Below are 16,793 nucleotides of genomic sequence, written 5' to 3' on the forward strand. Positions count from 1 at the left end.
TGGGCCGCGGGGAGACGCTTGGCACAGGACACACGGCACCCCACAGGGGAAGGAAGGCCCTGCAGAGCGAAGGGAGTGGACAGGAAGTGCCCCAGTGCCCCAGCCCCTTGGCCCCAGAGAAAACACTTCATTACTGGAAGCCCAGCCAGGCAGAGGGGGTGGAAGCGGCCGTGTTGGAGGAAGCCACACAGGGTCAGCCAAACCTCGGCCTCTCGGCCAGTGGCCCATGGACGACCACGCGGGGCTGGCTCACTGGAGTGTTTACGGAAACGCCGGTCCTGAGGTCGGCCCAGCTGCTGGGCTGGGATCCCCTGGGGCACCCCAGGCCTCCGAGTACCAGCTTGGCAGGAGCCATCACATCACGGGGCTGCCGTCCCCTGTTTACCACCACGGTTCACCTGGGAAATGGGGAGGCAGGAGCAGGCTGGGGGTGATGGGCTCAGCCAGGCCTCCTGGCCAGCCCTGGGCTGCAGAGCAGCTACCACACCTGGAACCAGGTCCTGTCTGGCTCTCTTGGGAAGGCGGCATCATCTCAGAGGGGCATGCAGCAAGGGGACTCTAAAGGCAAGTGGCCTGGGTTCCGATTCTGGCTGTTCCCCTTGCTGACTCTAACTCTGGGTAGTTTACTTAACTTTTCTAGACCTCAGTTTTTCCATCTGTGAAGTGGGGGCAATGGCAATAGTACATATCTCAAGAGATGTTGACATAATTAAGCAGTTTAATAGCTGAAGTCCTTGTCACATACTAAGTGTCACTGGACAAGGCCCAAGGAAGTTCATAAAGCTGGAATAAGGAACCTAAACCATCCTACTCATAGAAAAGGTTATCAGGGTCACTGACTTACCTTGTGGAGAAAGACTTTTCAGAATGCACCAGTAAGAGGCATGGGGAAGGTTTATCAGACAGAGATTTAAGAAGTATGTGCTCAGAAAAGTAGTGTGCACCCTCAAGAAAGATGCACATTACTTCCTGGAATGGGGCACATTTATACTTCCCTTGAAGGAGTGAAAACCCCGGGAGAAGTGACCCACTTCCAGAAGGGTGCTGGCCTGCATTATAGGTATGAACCCAGTTTTGGGATTTTTTGTGTGTGTATTTTTGTTCATTTATTGAATAGGTAATTTAAACATTGTTTGAATTCACTCAACCTGTTCGTTTATCTTAGGGTCAGGCTCCTGCTCTTTACTTTCTCATTTGAGCCAATTTGTGGAAGTTTCAAGTGTTCCTGTGGAATTGTGGGGATGACAGGTCTGCTAAGAAAGGAGCCCAGGGCCAGGGATATGGCTCAGCAGCACAAGTGCCCGCCTGGCAAGTACAAGGTCCCAAGTTCGATTCTCAGTACCAAAAAAAAAAAAAAGAAAGGGGCCTAAATTTAATCTAGAAAATGCTGGCAAGGGTCACTTTGATGACTTGGGGTTGCAGAAGTTGTAGTCTTCTTAAAAGTACAACTTTTTTTTTTTTTTTGGTACTGGGACTCGAACTCAGGACCTTGGGCTTCCTAGGCAGGCACTTGTGCCACTGAGCTATATCCCCAGACCTAAAAGTACAACTTTTTAAGTCATGATTTCCTTGTCTCCTTTCTACGTGTTTTTATTTCGTCTATCCTGCCTCACTGTGCACCCCACGTCTTGGTTATAGACATCACATCAACTCAGACATCTGCTGAGTGTCCGGAGCACGGATGAAGAGCTCATCTGGATCCTGCCCTGGGGGCTTCGCAGGTGAGGAGAGGGATGGGCCAGGGGCACGCTGCCTGATTCCAGGCACAGTGGCAGCTGACAGGGCAGCACTTCTCTGTCCAGTGTCTGTGTGTGAGGACAGGGGCCACAAGGGGCCCTTTCCCCGCTCTGTCCCATGCCTGGAGTGCGTGTGGCCATGTGTCAGCATGGTGTACCCGGTGCCTTTGAACGCACTGCAGCCTGGAGCCCAGGGCTTACCCCGTCGCCAGCAGAGGGTCCTATAGCACTGTGCTGGGAGGAGCAAACGAGGCTGAGAGCTTCAAACTGGCCAGTGGCAGAGTGGATGCTGAATCCACATCTAAGTTCAAAGCCTCCTTCTCCCAAAGTCCCATCCAGCATCACGGGACACAGCTACGCTCAGGCCTGGCAGTTCCCAGGAGTTTCCAGCCCCATCTGCAAAGGTCCAGAAGGCTCTCAGGGAAGGCAAGACACTCCGGACAAACAGGCCTGCTGGAGGACCTCAAAAAGCCAGCGCCAGCCCCCTGGTCCCGCCCAGCACCACGGCCTGTCTGTAGAGCAGCGAAGACTGGTGTGCAGGACGGAGCTGTGTGAACGGTGGGAGCACCAGGCAGCGAGGTCGACAGATGTCGGCAGTCAAACTTGAATGCCAGGAAAAGGCTTTTAAACTGGACCGTGGGGTGGGAGCCGGCAGAGAGTCCCAAACAGGGCCTGGGTGGGACCAGACACATAACCACTCGGGTGGCCAGGAAGGAAGATGAACTACAGAGGAGGAAGATGGGAGGCAGGGCAAACTTAATTTGCACCAATAACAAGGCTCCCTAGGGAGTGATGGATGGTTGCCCTGCAGATCAAAACCTACCTGTCCCACATTCGGGTGTCATCCGAAGCAATGTGTGTGGGCCACTTAGCACTGTGTCCCAGAGCTAAGTAGGTGCTCACTGCCACTGTTATTATTATAGCGCCTTCTAGCCTGGGAGGACTTGGAAATACTATAGTGTGCTGTGGCCTAGAGATGCTCAGAAAGCATCCGGTCTCTCCTCTTGTCCTCAGGTGCCCAGGACCTGACCGAGCTCGGGGAGGTCAGCCTTCTCTGATGGGCCTTGGGACCCCTGCCTAGAGCCATCTGTCTGCACCCCAGAGGGCAGAGGCAGGTGACAGGTGGCAGAAACTGTGTCCTGGGCTGCATCTCTCGGGTTTCAGGGTTAGATGACTTGGTCCTACTGCCAGCACTGGCCCTTTCTTTTCTTTTTCTTCTTTCTGTCTTTCTTTCATATATACACATATTTTGTGGTACTGGAGCTTGAACCCAGGGCGTGTGCACTGAGCTATATCCTCAGCCCATTTTTTATTTTTATTTTGAGACAGGGTCTTACTAAGTCACTAAGTTGCTCTGGATGTGTGTGAACTTGCAATCCTCCTGCCTTGCTTTTCCAGCCCTTTATAATAGTGAGTCCTTGGGTGAGCTGCTTAATTGCTCAGTGCCTCAGTTTCCTCATTTACAAAATGGGTATAGCCATAGTTTCTATTTCACAGGTCATTGTAAGGATTAGATGGCTGATAAGATGTCAGTGCTTAGCCCAGGCCTGGCAGCTGTGATCCTCAGGCCATCAGCATGGACAGGGGCTTCCGAGCCCAGAAAGTCGTAGTAAATAATGGTAATTAGATAAGGTTAAAAGGGTACAAACGACAAAAAGAATACCACATGCAGAAGCAGAGGGAGAGATGGAGGCCATCTGTGCCCAGGGAGAGCCAAGCAGGACTATGGCCCCTCCTACTGCAAAAAAACTGCCAATAAGAAAATAGGAGCTGGGGGCATGGGGTGTGGCAAGGGTGTGGCTCAGTAGCCCAGCACTCGCCTAGCATGTGAGAAGCCCTCAGTTTGGTCCCCGGCACTGGAGTAAATAAGTAAGTAATGAAGCAACAATAGCAGCATTCACAGTGAGTTGAGCATTAAGCGCACTAGGCACTGTATTAAGATGCTTTACACAAACTGTCTCATGACCTTTCCATCATAACCCCAGGCAGCAGGGCGTGGATGGGGGTAGGACAGCAAGGGGCCCAGGGTGCAAATGTAAGAAGGCACTCACTCTCAGACGCACGCCAGTGCGGGGCCAGCACTCTGGACAGTCACTACCTCCTTAAATGTGACTCTGGGGTCTAGGGGTATGGCTCAGTGATAAACTCCAGCACACACACATACACACAAAGTTGTGTCTTGGGCACCTGGCTAGCATTACCTAGTTCCATCTCGGCTACAAAGTTGCTTTGATTTATCCCCATTTAATAGATATGAAGACTGAGGTTTCCCAAGGGTGGGTATCTGTCCAGAGTCTCAGCCAGGGAGGAAGAGACAGATCCCAGGTTTCCTTGACTTTGCAGCCTGCAGTTCTTTCACCCAGAGGAGCTGTCTCACAGCTTGGGGCTGGAAGGCCTCAGGTCACCTCCTCAGCAGCATGAGAGAGCTGCCTGAAACTGCCTTCCTCCGCCATGGCGGCTGGGAGAGCTGCCCCTCGGCGAGAAGGCTGGAGATTCCTGTTCACATTCCGAGGGGTCAAGTCTGGGGACCCAGACTCCTGCCATCAACCGTCACATCCTACAGAAAGAATCTCCATTCAGGATAGCATTAAGAAATCAGCCAATAACAAATGCTGGCGAGGCTGTGGAGAAATAGGAACCCTTCTCCACTGCTGGTGGGAATGCAGACTGGTGAAACCACTGTGGAAATCAGTTTGGAGAGTCCTCAGAAAACTAGGTCTAGAGGTCCCATTCAACCCACCTATCCCCCTGCTGGGTATTTTCCCAGAAGATCTAAAAACATCATATCACAGTGATGTATGTGCACCTATGTTCATAGCAGCACAATTTGTAACTGCTAAAATGTGGAAGCAACCCAAATGTCCATCCACTGAGGATTGGATAAGAAAATTGTGGTACTTTTATATAATGGAATATTACTCAGCTGTAAAGAAAGATAAACTCGAGGCTTTTATAGGCAAATGGTCACAACTAGAGACCATACTCATCAGCGAAATAAATCAAACATACATGTGCAAGCACCACATTGTTTCTCTAGTGTAAAGCCTGAAAGAGTTAATTTAAACTAGGAGATATGACAGACATTGGGAATTGATAGGAAAGCACTCATAGGTAAAGGATAACTGGAATATGGGAAAAGAGAAGGGAAAGAAGGAGAAAGTTTGTATATATGTATATGCAGGATAGTTAACACAGGTGCTCTACTGTTCTGTATTTCCTTGCTGAAAGAAACTGTCAGTGAGGCATTGGTTGATTAGCTTTGTATGTCTATATGTGTTTTCATGAGAAACTACATTGAAGATATCAATATGTAATACAATAAGCATTGTTAATTCCCTACCACTCTGTTTGTAACTCTGTAATGTCTGTACTGATCCTTTGCTATTTTGTAAAACGTTGTTGATCTGTTAGTATTTTCCTCCTTTTATTTCTAAAAAAAAAAAAAAATTTCCATTCATAACAAACCCCAAGATCACTCATCTGGGCAGGAGCCGTCTATCTTCACCAGGGACAGCACAGAAGGACCCAGGCGCCGTGAGAACGCTCAGGGCCCCAGAGGGCTGACCTGCTCCTGGCAGCCCCAGCCCCTCCTCTCCAAGGTCAGCTCTGCAGGCAGTGTCCAGACAGGACAGGTGGACAGAGAGGATTCAGGTGTGTCCCCTGGAGAACGACAGTACCACGGAGACAGGGGGCCTGCACTCTGCCCCCTTCAGCTCAAGTCCCTCTCCTCTACCTCCCGCTAGGATCCTCCGGTGCCTCCATTTCCTCTTCTGTAAAGCTCAGATACTAATTAACACCTACTGCAAAGGGTTGCCATCAAGATTCAATGAGTCCTGTTCATTCCACAAGTATTTATCCATGGCTTCCCAGGTTCCAAGCAGTGAGCAAAATATTACACTCCCTACCTTGGGGGTTTTAAATAAGAAAATATTGTGATAAATATGATTTACTTTAGAAAGTGCTGGCACTGCAAAAAGTAGAGCAAATATAGTGGAATGTTAACAGCTGTTAAGTTTAGGTTATGAATAAACGGCGAATGGTGTAATGGTTATGTTGTCTGTGCTTTCCTGGAGGTTTGGAATTTTTTATAAATAAAAGCAAAGGAAAAGGGGACAAGGGGGAAGAGAGAGAAGAAGAAAAGAAAGCGGAGGAAGAGGGAAAAAGAGGGAGGGAAGGTGGAAGGGAAGAAACTTCTGCCTTTTGAAACTTATAATCAACCGGGGGAGGAGGTGGTAAATAAATAAATGAAACATTGGACAGCACTTGACGGTAAACGTCCAGGGAGGTGGGAGAGTCCCACTTCCTATCAGGTGGATGGGGAAGCTGGCATTAGGGATGGGATCCCAGGCCTGCGGCTCTGGAGTCTGTGCATAGCCTGCCTCGCAGTGAGCGCTCCTCTGACGCGCAGGCTAGCGGAGTGTGACGATCGTGTGAAGCAGGCACCAATCCCAGTGTGCATTTCAGATGGGCAGGAGATGTAATCTATTCCGAGTTGGTTTTTATTTCCCTGCCCTAATCCACATGTGGGCAGAAAACTCATGTTGATCAACTTGGGCTTTTTCCCTGACCCCACCGCCTCTCCGGTTCCTTCTTCTGTGGTTGTGTCTAAGTGTAAGGTTGTCTCAGGCCTTCTTGGCCATGTCATATCTTCAATCCTTCTTCACTCTCTATTTTGGAATCCTTCAGAGCTCTCTGGGGGCCTTTGACCCACAAAATCCAAAATATGCTCACTCATAGCTTCACAGAGTCCTGTATCTTGACCTTGCCTGTCCGTAAGTCTCACACCTTTCTGAGCATTGTTTTCCCTCTTTGTCCAACAGGAATAATGACAACAACAATGACAATAAATAATACCTCCCTGCGGGATTGCTGATACATCCAGTGGGATAACATAGCTATAGGACACAGGGCCTGACACATAGTAGGTGATAAATTAGAGCAGAATTCAAATCCAGGCTTTTATATTTTTAGACTCCTGTGCAAACCTCAGACTTCCTATCTCTAATGTAGGGTTAATATTTCTTGCATCCCATGGGGTTCTCATCAGGAGATTTTAGGCTCCTATTTACTAATAAGCTATTTACCTGGACACTTAATCATCTACCTAATGTTACCAAATATTAGAATATTTGTTGTTTATTTGTTTGTTTTTATGGTGCTGGAGATTGAACCCAGGGCCTTCACAATGAGCTACATCCCTAGCTCTTTTTGCTTTCTGTTTTTTGGGTTTTTTTTTAGATAATCTTGCCAAATCACTCGAGGTCCTCCTGCCTCATCCTCTGATGCTGGGACTACAGGTCAAGGCCACCACACCTAGTAAGGTAGAGTATGTAGCATCACCCTGATGTTGGCAGTGGAGAAACTATGAGTAAACCATGAAGCTGAAGACCTTGTACCTGGCCCATGCTCTGAAAGCGCTCCCTGCTGTGACTGTCACCAAGGACAGGGACCCACATTCAGAGTCCATCACCCCCCCTGCACCTCCCAGCATGCTCTTGGGCAAAGCTTTCCCTTCCCCAGATCACATGTACCAGGAAGTTCCACCTTCCCCTGGGCTGGCAGATCCCCAATCTCTCCTGCCCCAAACTGCTACTCTAGAGCTCACTTCTGATCCCCTCTTCCTGAGCACTGACAGCACGTGGGAAGCAGGCAGGCACAGGACTGAGGGTCTGAGGTTTTGAGTTCCAGTCCAGCCCCTCTGCTGTGTGACTCTGAGCAACTTCCTCATCCTCTCTGAGCCTCCTTTCTGGTCCTGTGAGTCAGTGGGACTGGAAGCTCTACCCTAAGGGCCCAAAGGATTCTGACATTCATTGACTCCTTCCTCATATCAGTCAGTGGCCCAGGGTCTGGAGAGGGTGTGGCTCCCCCAAGGCTCTGGCCCGGGGTCACTGCTCTGTGTGGAATTTGGGTTCTGCTGCCCAGAACAGCTCCTCCTGATGCCTGGAACGGCACCATGAGTGACTCACGCCTTTGGGAAACTGCTGCCCTCTCCCCACTGAGTAATAACAGTAACAGTACCTCGCAGGTCCGCACTTCGCTCTCTCCTGGTCCTCTGTGCGTGGGCTGCTCTGAGGATGCAGGTGGGGGAGGAAAGCTGGGACCGGATCTGGAAGGAACCTGCCCAGAGCCACACAAAACCCCTTTGCTTCAATGGCCCTGTCTAGGGTGTGTACACCCTGCTCTCAGCAGCACTATTCCCAATACTCAGAAAGTGCACCATACCAGGCGCCCTTTGGCCGGCCAGTGGAGAAGCCAAGCGCGGTCTCTCCATGCGACGGAAGGTGATTCCACCTGGAAAAGGAAGCAATCTCTGACTCATGCTCCCACGGAGACAGACCTCCAGGACATTATGCTAAGTGAAATCAATTAGGAAAAGTCCAATGCTGAGCTTATGTGAGGGATCTATCTATCTACAGTAGCCCAGTTCATAGAGATGCAAGCGGAACCGCCAGGGGCCATGGCAGAGGAGTAGCGTTTAACGGGTACTGGGTTTCCAGCTGGTAACTTGGAAGGAGTTCTGTGATGGACACCGGCGAGGGCAGCACATTAATGTGAATGTGCCTGATGCCACTGACCCGCCCGCTTTAAGAAATGTTAAGATGGGACCGGGGGTAGAGTTCGGTGGTGCAGAGCCTGTCTAGCATGCTTGGAGCCCTGGGTGTGATCCTCAGCACTGCAAAGCAAATTTAAGAAGGTAAATTTTCTTTTTTTCTTCTTCTTCTTCTTCTCCTTCTCCTTCTTCTTTTTTTTTTTTTTTTTTTTTTTGGAGGCGGAGTCTCACTATGTAGCTTAAGCTGGCCTCAAACCCATGGCGATCCTCCTGCCTCAACCTCCGGAGTGCCGGGATTACAGGCGTGCACCACCACGCCCAGAAAGAAGGTAAATTTTATGTCATTTGTGTTTGGCCAAAATTTAATTTTCCAAAAATGCTGCTCCTAAGAGGGAAGTGTTCTGTTGTTGTTGCCGCTGTTGTTGTTGTTGTTTTAATACTAGGGGTTGGATCCAGGTCATTCACGCTGAGCTACATTCCTAGCCCCCTACTTTAAAAATATTTTTTTTGAACACAGGTTCTCACTAGGTTGCTAAATTGCCTCAGATGAGCTCCAACTCACAATCCTCCTGCTTCAGCCTTCCAGAGAGCTGAGATTACAGGCATGTGCCACCCCGCCCCCCGTAGGTCTTGACATTTCCAGAGATATATAATTTTGTTGCTCGTGATTTTTATCTATCAGGATAAACCAGGGTGTGTCTGCTGTAACAAACAATCCCAAAATCTGACTCTAGAGACAGACAAGTAGCCACTGCACCACACTGCCCCCCACTCTAGCCCTGCACCCCAGGAATCTTCGTCCTTGTCATCCTAAACCTCTCTTGGTCTGCTCAGGATAAGGCAACAGAATTCCATGTAATCAACCTTGGCTGACAGGATGGCGTGGGCCAGTCAGTTAACCTATCTGGCCCCCAGGTTATACATCCGGGAACGAGGACAATAACAGAATGGAGCTTGAGGCAGAAGCCAAGGAGCATGAGAAGCCTTTAGCATGGTCCAGAGTGTGTGGTCAGGCTCCGGGTGTGATTTAAATCTCAAACAGAGCCAGGCACCCAGGCGGGAAGGGAGTTTGACCGACCCGGGGAGGGGCACCTTGCTCCCAAGGGCCTGGCGTCAGGGTTGGGGAATGGAGGGGAGGGAGCCAGGGGCTGCAGAGACAGGCAGCTCGCGCCCGGAATACTTTCCGCCTGATAATCTGTTTTCAATCTCTCATTCTTTTTTTCCCTTGTTCAAATCCACCCTGCCAAGGCACAAGCATGCAAGTGTGTGTCAGCTCCTGGCGCAGCCGACCCTGAACCCTTGGGAATGTCGGCCCTGCGCCGTGGGTCCCTGCCATCCACCGCGTGTGCGCCAGCCCCTGCAGCTTTGCTTGCACCACGTCCTCTCCCACCACGCCAGGCCCTGTCTCCGTCCAGCTGGATTCCACCCACCATCTGCCAAGCCTTAGCCTTGGAGGCCTCAGCCCGCAGACTCTGTGACTCTCACCCTCCTCTAACGCAAGCCTGCATCTCACCCCATGTGGGTGTAGCCTGAATTCCCACCTCGTCCAGCTATTTAACTTGGAAGGTGGAGCAGCAGCAGCCACTTCTTTGCAGAGTCTGAGACATTCATAAATTGCTAGTTTTTTTATCATCTCCATGGTAATGGAGGGATTTCATCATCATCATCATTTCCCCCATTTTACAGATGAGTAAACAGGGGAGGAATGGAGACCTCTCTCCCAAGGCCCTTGCCCTTCTGGGTTACGCTGCTGGCCCAGCACACAGGGGGCCGCGCTGGCATGGGCATCAGGAGGATCCCGAGGAAGCGCACAGCAATACTGGCAAGCTCTCTGCACCATTTCCTCCCCTGCTGGACATACACGGTTCTACACTTCTGGCCTCCTACCCTGACCAAGCAGGGCCTTCTTCGCAGACAGAGCATCAAAGCAGGCCCAGTTCTCTACCCCTTCACGCTGCAGCTCTTTGCAGTAGGACTGTGCTCCAGCCCCTTCCCCAAATAGGGGTGCCTTGGTACTCTCTTTGGTCAACAGAATGTGGTGGATGCAACCTTGTATTAGGTTGTAAATTATTATTATCTGAGCCCAGATCTCTCTCTCTCTCTCTCTCCCCCTCTCCCTCTCCCTTCTCTCTCTCTCTCTCTTTCCTCACATACAGTGGGACTGCTAAGCAGGTAGTTAGACACTGGTGAGCCTAAGAGACCCCAAAATAACAGCTTTTGCCAGTTAAATAAACAAGTGTGCAATACATTGAATGTATAATACATTTTTTTTTTAAGCTTTTGTTAGGTCTCAGATCTAAAGTGATCCCACAGAGAGCCAGGGATACAGCTCAGTGGCACAAGCACCTGCCTGGGAAGCCCAAGGCCCTGAGTTCAATTCCTGGTACCAAAAAAAAAAAGTGATCCCACAGAGCACAGTGACTTATGGTGACACATCGTGTGCAGTCCTGATACCTGGCCACCTGGCTATCCAAGTACAGAGCAAAGCACACAGCACTCCTGGTCCACACCCATTGGAATCAGGAAAGGAAACCTTCCTTAAAGACCCTCCTGCCTTGGGCTGGGACCTGGTTTAAACTAAGACCTTATCTTTCATACATTTCTTCCATAAGTTTCTTACATGATTAACCCCCTGAGGAAACCCAAACCATCCAAAGAGGACAAGAAGACATTTTGCAATTCCAAAGTAACTTTGAAGTAAAATGTTGACAAGCATTATAATTACCTTAGTTCCCTGAAACTCAGGAGTAACTTGTATGCAAAAAACACATCTAAACTCACCACACATGGTGAGATACTCCTGTAATCCCAGCACTTGGGAGGCTAAGGCAGGAGGAGCATCATGAGCTCGAGGCCAACCTGGGTTACGTAGTGAGTTCAAGGCCAATCTGAACTCCATGGGGAGAACTTACCTCAAAAAAACAAAAACGAAAACAAAATATCCAAACTCACTTTCACAACACAGGGCAGACGCCTTCCTGGTGCTGCCTTCTTGTTTGAAGGCATAACTCTATATCTGCTTTACATTAAACTCTACCTATACCTCCGTGTGGACGCCTGCATGTCTTGACTGAATTCTTTTATCGAGGGCACCAAGACCAAGAAAGTGAGAGGCAGATGTTCCTAGCTGCATCGGAACCTGATTTCCTGCGGACAGGCTCACCCTGTCCCAGCAAATTTAGATAACAGGCAATTCTATGGTCACATTAGGTCGTAAACACAACCTCAATTTGGAAATTAACAGTGTCCAGTCAAGCTGCCAATCAAAGCCCCAACCTGCTCTGAGTGTAACCCTTCGAGTCCCCAGTCTGAGCTGTCAGGGGCACATGTGTGGGTGGCTTCTTCTCTTCTCCCTCACAGAGGCCTGGGGTCCTGATGCAGATGAAGCGGCACAGCAAGGATTTCATGGGTGCTGCCACCAGCCTGGCTGCTTGGGAAGTCTCTGGACCCAGCGGACATCTAAAGCTGCCCTTTTATTTAATGGGACCATGGAGATGGCCGTTCCCGCAAGCCCTTCGACCTTGAGGGTGCACTTCTCCTCCTGAGATCCTTTCCCGCTGCTTCCTCAGCCCTTAGGAATCCATACCAGCTCCAGCGCCTTGCTGCTACCCCCCCACCGCAAGGCCCGAGGGGACAGGACCCAGGCTGACCCCTTGCCATGCTCCCTCCCCACACCTCACACAGACCCTATCTGATCCTGTAACTTGCCCTCCTGCAAGCTCCCGCACACCAGCCACCCCAGATCTCACACATAGGTGAGGGGGCAGATGGGGAGGCAGACCCAGACCACTCCTTTGGAAGTCATTTTCGTCTGTGAGTGGGTCTGAAATGGCACATCCTTGCCGTTTCCACGTCTCCCATGTAACATCTTGGTGCACTTAGACAGATGGAAGCAGGCACTCTCAGACAGGACTGGAACCCAGGGCCCCCACATGCTAGGCAAGCGCGCTACCAATGTGCTCTCCCCCCCATCTCCCCTTGGTTTTTATTAACCCAACATCCTTGAATATTTCCTTGCTTTTCTTTATACACACTTCACCCTGCTTTATTTTTAATTGTGCTAAAACACATGACACAGTTTACTTTCTCAACCACTTTTAGGTGTGCAGCCCAGGGCACTGAGCACATTCTTTATCATCACCACCATCCGTCTACAGAACTCTTTCATCTTAAAAGAATATAGTTCACAGCTGGGTGCAGTGGCACACATATGTAAATCCCAGCTACTCAGGAGGCTGAGGCAGAAGGATCACAAGTTCGAGGCCAGCCCGGGCAACTTATCAAGACTCTGTGTGAAAGTAAAATAAAAAGGACTGAGAATGTAGCTCAGTGATAGAGTGCTTGCTTAGCATACGCAGGCCCTGGGTTCAGTTCTAATACCTCACACATGCATACACACACACACACACACACACACACACACATTGGGGTAGAAATGGGGGTGTAGCTCAGTGGTAGAGTACTTGCCTAACATGCCTGAGGTCCTGGGTTCTATCCACAGCGCAAATATGTAAGTACACATGTGTGCGTACACACTATACTATTTATACTATATCCTACAGTATCTGTGTGCAGTGTATACTCTACAGTAACAAAATCTGGTACATAGTTCTCAATAACAAAGCATATGGTTGGGGACCAGCCGCAGTTCCCAGTGGAGCCATGTGAGGCAGAGCCCATTGGTGAATGTGCTCTGCCTGACTTCTGAGTGCACGCATTTCAAACTTCCACAGGCTTCCCAGGTTGCCTTCCCTAGGTACCCAGCCAAGCTGCACCCCACCCACTGTGCGTGAGGCCATCTCTCCACACCTCCACTGCAGCAGCTTCGCTGAGGGGCTGAGCAGCCCTGCCCCTGGTGTGTATGTCACCCATGTTTCTCTGGTTAGGCACAGCATGAGCACCTTGCCACGTTACAAAGCCCTTGCGTTGCGGTTTCTGTGGCCTGCCGGCTCACCTCCTGCTGTTTTACACTTCTCTGCACCTCCCTCTGCGCTCTCTGGGTCCCAATCGAGCCTAGGAGTAAAGGGAGACTCGGAGTCAGGCATTTCAGAAGCAGAGAGGTAGCTACTGTCGGCCGCGTATTAGCTGGCCAGAGTGCCTGCAGCCGCACTTATCTTCGAGGGCATTCCGCCCCCTGCTGGCCAAACTGAGCTTTTCTTCCACAACCTGGGCCAGGAAAGGCTGCGGAGCGGCGGGGAATCAGAGGGCTTTCTCAGGAGTCTGGATTTGATTTCACCTCTACCCTGTGCTGTTGTGTGACCCTGGCTGAGCAACTTCTTGTCTTGGCTGTCCACTGTTTCGTTTGTGAGGTGGGAATAACCATCGCTCCCACTCACAGGGTTGTCAGAGGAATAATTAGGCGATGGGACCCGAAGGTACTTCACAGAGGGCGTGGCACCCAGCAAGTGCTAAACACTAGGTAACCGGAATTGCTGATATTCAGGAAGAGGGGGAGGTGGCACAGGAAGCAGCTGGTGCAGCTGGACGTCTGTGGCTCCACCACTGTGTCGCCAACTTTTAGAGCTCACTTTCCTCTTCCGTGGAACGGCCACCTCACTTCCCAGATGTGATGCCATGCTGGGGACCCTGGCACCCATCTGACTCCCTGCCTAGGCTTTCCCTTGCTCCCAACTGGGTATCTGCAGTGTTGAGCAGATCCAGACTCAACCTCCGCAAGGCACAGAACTCCTCCTCCTTCCCAAGGAGCCTGTGGACAGCCTGGTAAGGCCCTCTGGAGATGTACTTTCTCCACAAGGGACAGCCCAGTGGAGGACACCGCCAGGACCGTGTCACCAGCTCTTTGTAGTGGGTGAAGGGAGTTTTATCTGATCCGTCTGGCTCCTACCATAAGACCCCATCCTCTTCTCTCACATTCAGCTCTTACCTGACTGTTACACTCAAGTCCGCCCTTTGCTGTAAAACATTCCGTGGCTCCCCATTGCCTACCAAATAAATCCGGATTTCTTACGCTGGGATTCAAAGCCACCCAGAACCTAATTTCAGGCTGTCTGTGGAGGAGCCCCCTAGACTGCATGAGAACCACTCTAAAATCCTGCCTTTCCTCTTTCACTTGTTCATTCCTCCATCTCTTCACTCAATTTATTAAACACAGCATGTGCTGTCACCTAATATGTGAAGATATTGCTCGTATATCTGGAGCAGAAAGAGACAGTGGTATTAGCCAATGTCTTCATTTTGCAAAGTTTGTAAACATGTGCGGCTATGTGACTGCAGAGTCCCTCCAAAGCCTTGCAAGAGGACAGGCAGCTAAGACGTGGCTGCAGATCTCACAGTGACCTCGCCTTCCTGTCGAAGCCCGCCTCCCAGCTCAGCGAGTCCTCCTTGCTCCTGAACTCCAAGGGATGGATTCCCGGCCCCATCTTCCACCAGCTATGTGACTTTGGGAAGTCCTTTCCCACCTCAGCTCATTCACGTAATGTGATCGTGCGGGAAAGAGTTGTTGCAGGTATTAAATTACATCAGGTGTCAAAATACCTGCACGTGGTCAGTACTCCTGGCATGGCAGCCGTTGTAATTACTAGCTTCAGCTGCCGCAGCTGCTGCAGCTGCTGCACCTTCCGCAGCTCTGGCTCCCCAGCTCCCTGAGGGAGCCAGACATTGCTCTTCATGCCCACTAGAGGCTCCCAGCAATCACGAACTTTCCTCCTGGGCTCTGCGTTCTCATTAAAACAGGGCTCCTAAACTATAGTGTAAGAGTAATTGGCTTCTGGGCTCAAAAGCAGCCCCCTGGCCACTGAGAGCTTGGTAGGGGTCTTATGTCCCTGCCCTGGGGCTGGCTGTTGGGGAGGGGTGTCAGCTGCATGGGCCCACAAGAATGCCTTAGTTCCAGTGGATAGAAAACATCAGTCCCTAAGTTCTGCTTCAGTCTGTCCCAGCCTGTGTCCACTCACCTTGTGGGCAAAGAGCTCCTGCTTCTGGATCTGATTCTTTACACTTGCTGTGTGATCTTAGGCAAGTGCCTTGAGCCCGCTGAGCCGGAGTTTCTTTTGCTATAAAATGGAAATATCGTTCCCAAAGGAAAAAGAAAAAAAACTTCTATATGCAGAAGGATGAAACGGATGGTCTTGTTACTTGGGTTGCTTTAGTCAAGTAAATCTGTTACAATGTAACTAGAGTTTTCCTGCTCATCATACATATAATATATTCATTTATTTAAATGTTTTACCGAGCACCTTACAATGGGCCAGCCCCTGTCAGAGCTTATGAAATTGGCAAAAATGAAGCTAGTCATTATTAGGGGTTGTATAGTTCTGTCTCCCTCTACTGCCACCCCTCCTTCTGCCCTCATCCCCCAAACTTCCTGTACGGTTGGGTTGTGTCACCTTTACAGTGGCAGAAAAGGACGTCCAGAAGCAGCACTAACTGAACACCTACTACGTGCCGACAGTTTCACTTTGTCCTTCCCCTAACTCTGTAGCCTCCGCACAGGCAAGAGCCATGTCTGTGTTGCTCGCTACAGTATCCTAGTGTCTTGCATCCTACCTGGTATGTAGTAGTCTTCAACAGATACTTGTCTAAGGGACAAAAGAATGATTTGCGCAAAGTTTGCAAATGAGAAAATTTAGGTTTGAGGATTAAGTGACTTGTTCAGTGCCCACCTAGTGAGACACAGGGCCAGGACCACTGGACTCTGATCCCAACTTTGTTTCTACCCACTGTCTGCCCCTCCTCCTCACATCCCAGCAGCCCCTTTGCCCAAAATGACTTATTTTGCAGGCATCTAACCCACAAAGCTCACTGGAGAAGCATGGGGCCTTACCATGGTGCGTGCTGCACCCCCCAGCGGAGTTGCCCCTGGGGACTCCTAGGGATCTGGATCATGCCCACCAGGGGGAGTTTTTTCCAGGCAGGAGAGGCAAAACTGTTGTCTCATTGCCTCACCTGCAAGTATGGTGGATGCATTTCAAGTACAAGACCAATCCTCTCCTCGGAGCCTGGAGCCACCTGTCTGTGCCCCACCCAGTCCTGCACACACCTGCCGGCAGCCGGCAGTGCTTTGAGGGTGCAGGGCTGAGGCAAAACTGGGACTCTGACCCCTTATCTGCACCCTCTCCCCGACTCTGAGACATGTGTTCAGTAGCATGCAGCCTGTGTGTGCACACAGGCCTGTGCAGGTACCTACATGCTGCGTGTCCCTGTGCACACCCCCGAGTGTGTGAGTGTGCGTGTGTGTCTGGTGGCAGGTGGATGGCCTGTGTGTGACTGTGGGTACAGATGTGGATCTGAGCATGTGCTTGTGTGCAGCTCTGCATGCATACGGGTCACGTGGAAGCAAATGGGCACCTCCTTGCCCTGCCTCAGTTTCCACACTTGTAAAATGGAAACCGTAATGGTACCTAACTGGTGGAAAATGCCAGGCACACAGTAAGGGCCATGATACTGGCCTTTATTTACTAGCGTCCCACAAAATAATAGCTTCGAGAGGGGCTGGCTCAAGGAAGCTTCCCCTCTTTATTCTCAGGTCCATAATTGTTTTTTCTTTCCCT

Source organism: Chinchilla lanigera, unplaced genomic scaffold (genome assembly GCF_000276665.1).
Source record: "Chinchilla lanigera isolate Chin_1 unplaced genomic scaffold, ChiLan1.0 scaffold00044, whole genome shotgun sequence".
Lineage (NCBI taxonomy): Eukaryota > Metazoa > Chordata > Mammalia > Rodentia > Chinchillidae > Chinchilla > Chinchilla lanigera.